Consider the following 6,601-nt stretch of genomic DNA (forward strand, 5'->3'; position numbering starts at 1 on the left):
AAATAACAAATTATACTTTTAAATACTATTTTTGTTGCATTATTGTTGTTTTCTTAAATCTCCTTTAGAATGCCAATTACACATGTTATTTCTTCTTTGCTTTTCTTTCATTTCCACCACTTTCTTTCTAATCCTTTTGATTGTTTTCTTAAATCTAATTTTTATTATTGTCTCTGTTTTCCTGTTTTTCTTAAATGCCCCTTATACTGTTTTTAATTACATTTATTCTTTCTTAAGCAACTTGTAATTTAATCTTCATTCCTGATATTACATTATCTTTTTAAGTTTTCTGAGTTTAATAGACTTTAATTTATTAGGAAAATTAGTACACAAGGATTGGACAGTTGAGCATTGGAAAAAAAGTCATGTGGTCCGATGAATCACATTTCCAGTTGGATCACGCAGATGGCGGAGTGAGAATTTGGTGGAAACAGCATGAAAGTATGCACCCCACATGCATGAGTACAACCCTTCAAGCTGGTGGAGGCAGTGTTATGGTTTGGGGCATGTTTTCCTGGCATGATTTAGGCCCTTTAATTCATGTAGAACAATGTCTGAATAGCACAACATACCTAAGTATCATTGCTGATCAAGTTCATCCTATCATGTTGATGGTGTATCCCAATGGAGATGGCTTCTTCCAACAAGACAATGTACCATGCCCCGGTGCTCATATTGTGCAGGAGTGGTTTCAAGAACATGAGGGAGACTTTACCTTGCTTAGGTGGCCCCCACAATCACCAGATCTCAATCCAATTGAGCATTTGTGGGACGAAGTTGAAAGAGCCATCAGGCAGCTGGTTCCACAGCCATCAAATCTCACAGAACTGGACAGTGCTATTCATCAGGCCTGGTGTCAGATTCCTCGCATCACCTTTCAACATCTCGTGGAGTCAGTGCCAAGAAGAATCGCTGCAGTATTGAAGGCAAAAGGTGGCCCAACAAAGTACTGATCAGGTGGTCATAATAATCTGGCCACTCAGTATAGTACTTTATCTGTATATCAAAAAATAAGTATGAGAGCTCTTATTGTTACTGAATATTTGTGCATCAATATTTAACAACTAGGAAAATAACTTTAGGATGAGCACAGAGGTGGACCTGCTGTAAAGCAGATTCTTGTCAAATTTCCACATATCACTTGACCCTTTAACCTCCAAATATAACGGAAGTTTATGGTTTTCTCTAAGACTGTGATAACCCCAACCTCTAAGTGTTCTCTTGTTCAATGGCTGCTGAAAGGGCGAGGACTACGCCCTCCATCTTGCCCCATACCTTCCATGTTGGGGCAGCCGCCATGTGCTCAGGAGGGCACCTCCTTCCCGAAAGCCCCGGCCTCTGCTGGCCATGCCCGGGATTTCTTTAAACTAACCAATGACAATCAAGGGACATGCGTGCCACAGAGATGACCACATCCTGTGTAACAAGACCCGACTTGCGCCTGGCCAATCGGCAGGGCCCACAGTCAACTCCCCTCCCCTTACTCCACCCCCCTATCCAACTCCTCGTCCCATCGGGCCTCGTTCTCTCGGCCACTTGGCTTGCCGTTGTGTCGGTGAGTGTGGTGGACAGGGAGCTCGAGCTAGCTTGAAATGGAGGACTCTTTGCTTTTGCATCGGACTCGCTGGCTCCCTGGTGGGCCCTTGGGAATCTTGAAATCTGGGCACAACAGCTGCAAGTGTCTTTAAGGAAGACTAAATGCAGATTCCTATGCATAGGGACATGATGATTTTGGGAGGTTCTTCTATATGGATTCCTAGGCACCCACTTTACTAAAGCTTTGGAACTGACTCATACCTGGGAGTTGGATAAGGAGCTATGACTATCAAGTAAATCTCAGATTGTTTTGCTTGTCTTTTTGTTTAAGTTAAACAAATCAAATAGCTGCTTAGTGAGTTACTCCTAATGTCAATCCCTGGGACTCTATGATCAGAATGCCATAATCAAAGCTCACTCTGAGACATTTAGTACCTTTTCCACTATGCTTCTAGTGATTAGGTGGCTGTTATTGTGTCTGACATTCTATATGCTTTTATAGCATTGAAAACAGAGAGCTCATTCCAATGTCATCGTATTCCACCAGCGTCATCAGCTTACGGGGAGTACAGTAGTCCCTCCTTTCCACAGTTTCAGTTACCTTTGGTCAACCTCAGTGTGAAAACATTAAATGGAAAGTTCCAGAAATAAACACTTCATAATTTTTAAATTGTGCACCATTCTGAAAGCGTGATGAAATCTCACAGTGTCCCACTCCATCCAGCCATAGGTGTGAAGCATCCCTTTGCCCAGTGTCTCCACTCTATCCACCCATTAATCACTGAGTAGTTTTCTCAGTTATCAGATCAACTGTCAAGGGATTGCAGGGCTTCCCTTCAAGTAACCTTTATTTTATTTAAAAATGGCCCCAAAGCGCTAGAGTAGCAATGCTGGCAATTTGGGTATGTTAATGGGAAGTCATAACGTGCTCCCTTTACATAAGAAGGTATGTATGTATAGAAAAAATCAACAGTATATGTAGGGCTCAGTGCTATCAGCAGTTTTAGGCATCCACAGAGGGTCTTGGAATGTATCCCCCATGTATAAGTTTGGAACTACTGTACCACTAAGATATTATTGAAATGCTAGCGCTCCCCTCACAAATGACATTTTAGGGTTTTGGGAAGGGCAACTGTTCTCTGCCTTCCTATAGACTATACATAAAGTGAGTGGTGAATGGATGGCACTAGTAAATTCACTCCATCATGTCTCCCTTGTTATACAGAAGAATTTACAGCATCTCAAGTTACATTCAAAACTTCAAGTGCTCCAGCATATTGACTCCAGAATCTCTTCTGCCTTCCAGATTTTAAAATAAACTAGTCTGATCTATATTTATATTTTTCCTATATGTTCTAACATCTTTGGAATCCATTCTCACACTTACTGCTCATATTTTTTTTCTGATACAAATTAACAAAGAACTGTAATTTTCTCTGTGTGTGAGTCTTCTTTAGACCCATAGGAAAAATACAATCTGACTCTACCTAAAGTTCTATACACAACAAGAGGTGAGAGGGGAATGGGGAAAATTGACATCTTTTTTCAAATAGGCAAGAGAGATATGATGTCTTTAAGACAAGGTGGAACAGTCTCCTTAGACAAGAAAAATGAGCTTGTTTAGGTGGCAAGGCAGGCATAGCTTGTGAAGCTTGGAGAGCAGCTCCGGTTCTTATAAATATTATCATGTGAATCACCATTCCAATTCTCAAAAGCCCATTTCTCTCAATCAATGTTCTAAAAGAGTTGAAAACATCAGATATTTAACCAATGTTGTAATTTGACAAGGCATGTAATCCTATCCATTTTTCATTTTTAGCTCATGACCTCAGCACGGCAAGTATAAAATGTATAAATCATATTGTTTTAGCAGTCATATAAGGGTTTTTTGGCTTTTAGTTTGTACCTTGAGATAAAAATATAATGAGCGGAGCCTATTATTCTTTTTTAAATAATCCAGTGCTATTAGCTGTGAACACCACCCCCCCATATTTTTTGAATAATGTATGTCCTTTATTCTATAGTAGTACTCACTCCGTGCCCTTCAATGGGGATTCCACTCTAAGTCAAACAGACAACAATTTAACAAACCATGTTGCAACTGTATCTCATAGGTCACCAGGTTCCTATCTACATATATAAAAGGCTAATATGCAAAGTGTCTCCTCGGGAGTTTGACCGGAAGACTGGAAGTTCAATCACTCGCTATAATGTGTGCTAACCACCAGGGGGTGGTGCAGAATGAAGGAAGGCCCTGGCCAGCCGCCAGAAGGCCCCAATCAGCCCTGATCACTGGCCAGGCTTAGGGACCCTACACATGCAAGAATTTCATGCACCAGGCCTCTAGTCTTTTAATATGCAGCAAGACACTAGGTTTCCATTGCCTTCAGCTCTGTGTAGGCCAGATAACAATCTAAGGTTTCCCTATAAAGAAACACAATTCACTCCCTTAATATTCACTGTATTATATATCAAAGTACTTGGTTACAAAAATAGAAATAAACATTAATTTAAGCAGAAAAGACTTTAGTTGAAAAGATATTGAGGAATGTATATGTGCACAATTTCTTTACTGTCCTAAATTCTTCACCCTTCCCTATATACACAGCCTTAGGTTTTGCAGAATTCACTTCCTGTGACATTGCAGTTCCTTCCACAAAAGGCAGTGTATATTTTCTTGCTCCTTTGATGTTGGGTTTACCCATGTGACTTGCTTTGGCCAATGACATGTTAGCAAATGCTTGCAATATGCTTGCTCAGCAGGGCCTGCTGTTGTACATTCTTGCTTTCACCATCAGATGGAAATGCCTCTAATAGCTGCTTATTCATGGGAAATGAGGAGAATGTGGCACAGACTTGGGGCTTAGATCCATGCCTCATTTAAGTCCAGCCTAAAGGAGCCAATCTCCTATCAACCTGCATTCATAGGAATTTGAAACAAATATTTATGTTAAATACCATTTTCAGTTTTTTTGGGGGGAAGATGAGGTGGGGGTGGGGGTGGGGAATTGTCATGAAGAATTATTGTGGATATAACTGTTAGACATATAATAGAATCATAAGAATGACTAGAAAATCAAGCTTGGGAATATAGACAAGAGCCAAATATGGAAATGGCTAAGATTTCACCTCAGAAATAGTCTATTTATGATGCTACTATTGATGTCATTACCACTGGAGACTGGCTACTGTCCCACCATATTCCATAATCCCCAGGAACAGACAAAGTGCACTATACTGTCATTGCTATCATAGTCCCAGAAAATAATCGTTAGTGATCTCTGTTCTCATTTACCATTTCACTCATCCATATTCAAAGCTCAGGCTGGAGCATCTAATCAGGCAACCAAGGTTATGTCTCCACTTTAATGCCTAGAAGTTGGGAGTAAAAATATCTGCCTCCCTATAACTTGTATCAATTTTGTGATTCCTGCCAAATGTAAAAGGTATTTAAATTCTGGGTAGCCAAGACATGACAAATGTTCTGACATGTCTTCTTGCCTGGAGGGAAATGCAAATGCAATGGAACCCACAGTCCTATTTTCAGTCCAGGCCATATCTAAAAACAGCAGCAATAATAGCTAAGGTGCATTAACTATGTGTCAAGCACTATTTTAAAAGCATGATATATACTTTTATTATAGATAATATATTCCTCTATAGAAATGAGAAAAATTAGGTTTAAGAAGGTTAAGTAACCTACTCAGATTCACATAGCTCATAAATGTGGTAGAGCCAAGAGACCAACCAGGCTGGTCAGATTACAGAACCCTGACTCTTAACCACTGTGGTGCACTGTTTCTCAAGTATTAAAGAATCATTTCCAGGAAATAATGAGCTCTCCATGCTTTTAAGATTAAGAGAGTTGTGATTTCATCTGCATCATCAATATCCTACCCTAAGTATTAATTCATAGCTAATAGTTTTTAATTGCCTTCATGCTATATTTTAAACCAAGTTTTTCTTGTTCTGTTCACAGAAGAAATGGTAAATAATTATTTTCCCCAAAATACCTGAAAAGCTATTACTAAGCTTTCTATATGCTTCTCTTACCTAGATTTCTTTGTCTTGAAATGGAGTATGCTATGTCTTCTATATTTTATTTCCTTTAATTATTTGGAAACTTTTGATTTTTAATGTGATTGTAGAGTAATAAATCTTAATTTTACCTAAGACTTGACTACCCATGGAAGTTTCTTGAAGTTGGTACTGTATGTGTGTGTTTGTGTATGTGACACCCTATTATTGCCGTTGCTGTTTTCAGTAGCCTCAGAGAAGCCTGACCATTAGTTAAAATTGTCTTCACTATTGATACCTTGACAATATACAGAGAAAAATGAGTCATAATAGAGAGGAGGGTGGATTTGTAGACCAGAGCCACATGGCTGAAATGCTCATGTGGCCATTAACTACCTGTGTGTCATTGGTAATACATTCAAATTATTTGAGCATTTACTCCATTGTTTACATAATAGGATTAAAAAAAGAAAGAATGCTGCATATAGCTCAGAGTTTAATGCAAGTGGGTACTCAATGCTAGCAACTATCATTGGTATTATTGTTGTTTTCTTATTGTTATGGTTGTTGCTATTGTAATGATGATGAAAATAGCTGTGGGTATTCTGGACATGCTCATTGGAGACCACTTCTTAAATTTTCTTTTCCTGAACAATGAGTATCAATAATCCTATCTAATAATAGACAAACATGGTAATTAACCATACATCCGCTATGCTTCCCATTGGCTAATCAGCAGGATATGCAAATTAATTGCCAACAAAGATGGCAGCTGGCAGCCATGCAGCTGAAGCGAACATGAGGCTTGCTTGCTCCAGTGATGGAGGAAGCCTAGGTTCCCCGCCTGCGGTGGCCCAGCTCTGAGCTCCGGATGCAACAATGTTGCAATTATAGAAGCTAAACAAACCCCAGATACCTGCTTTCAGCCAGCCGGCCTCAGAGTTGGAGCCACAACAAAGCTTCAATTACAGAAGATAAATAAATCCCAGAATTAAAAAAAAGAAAAAGAAAACAATGAGAGACTGGGAGCTTCAGTTGCAGGCTTGGC

The sequence above is a fragment of the Myotis davidii genome, unplaced genomic scaffold (genome assembly GCF_000327345.1).
Source record: "Myotis davidii unplaced genomic scaffold, ASM32734v1 scaffold370, whole genome shotgun sequence".
Lineage (NCBI taxonomy): Eukaryota > Metazoa > Chordata > Mammalia > Chiroptera > Vespertilionidae > Myotis > Myotis davidii.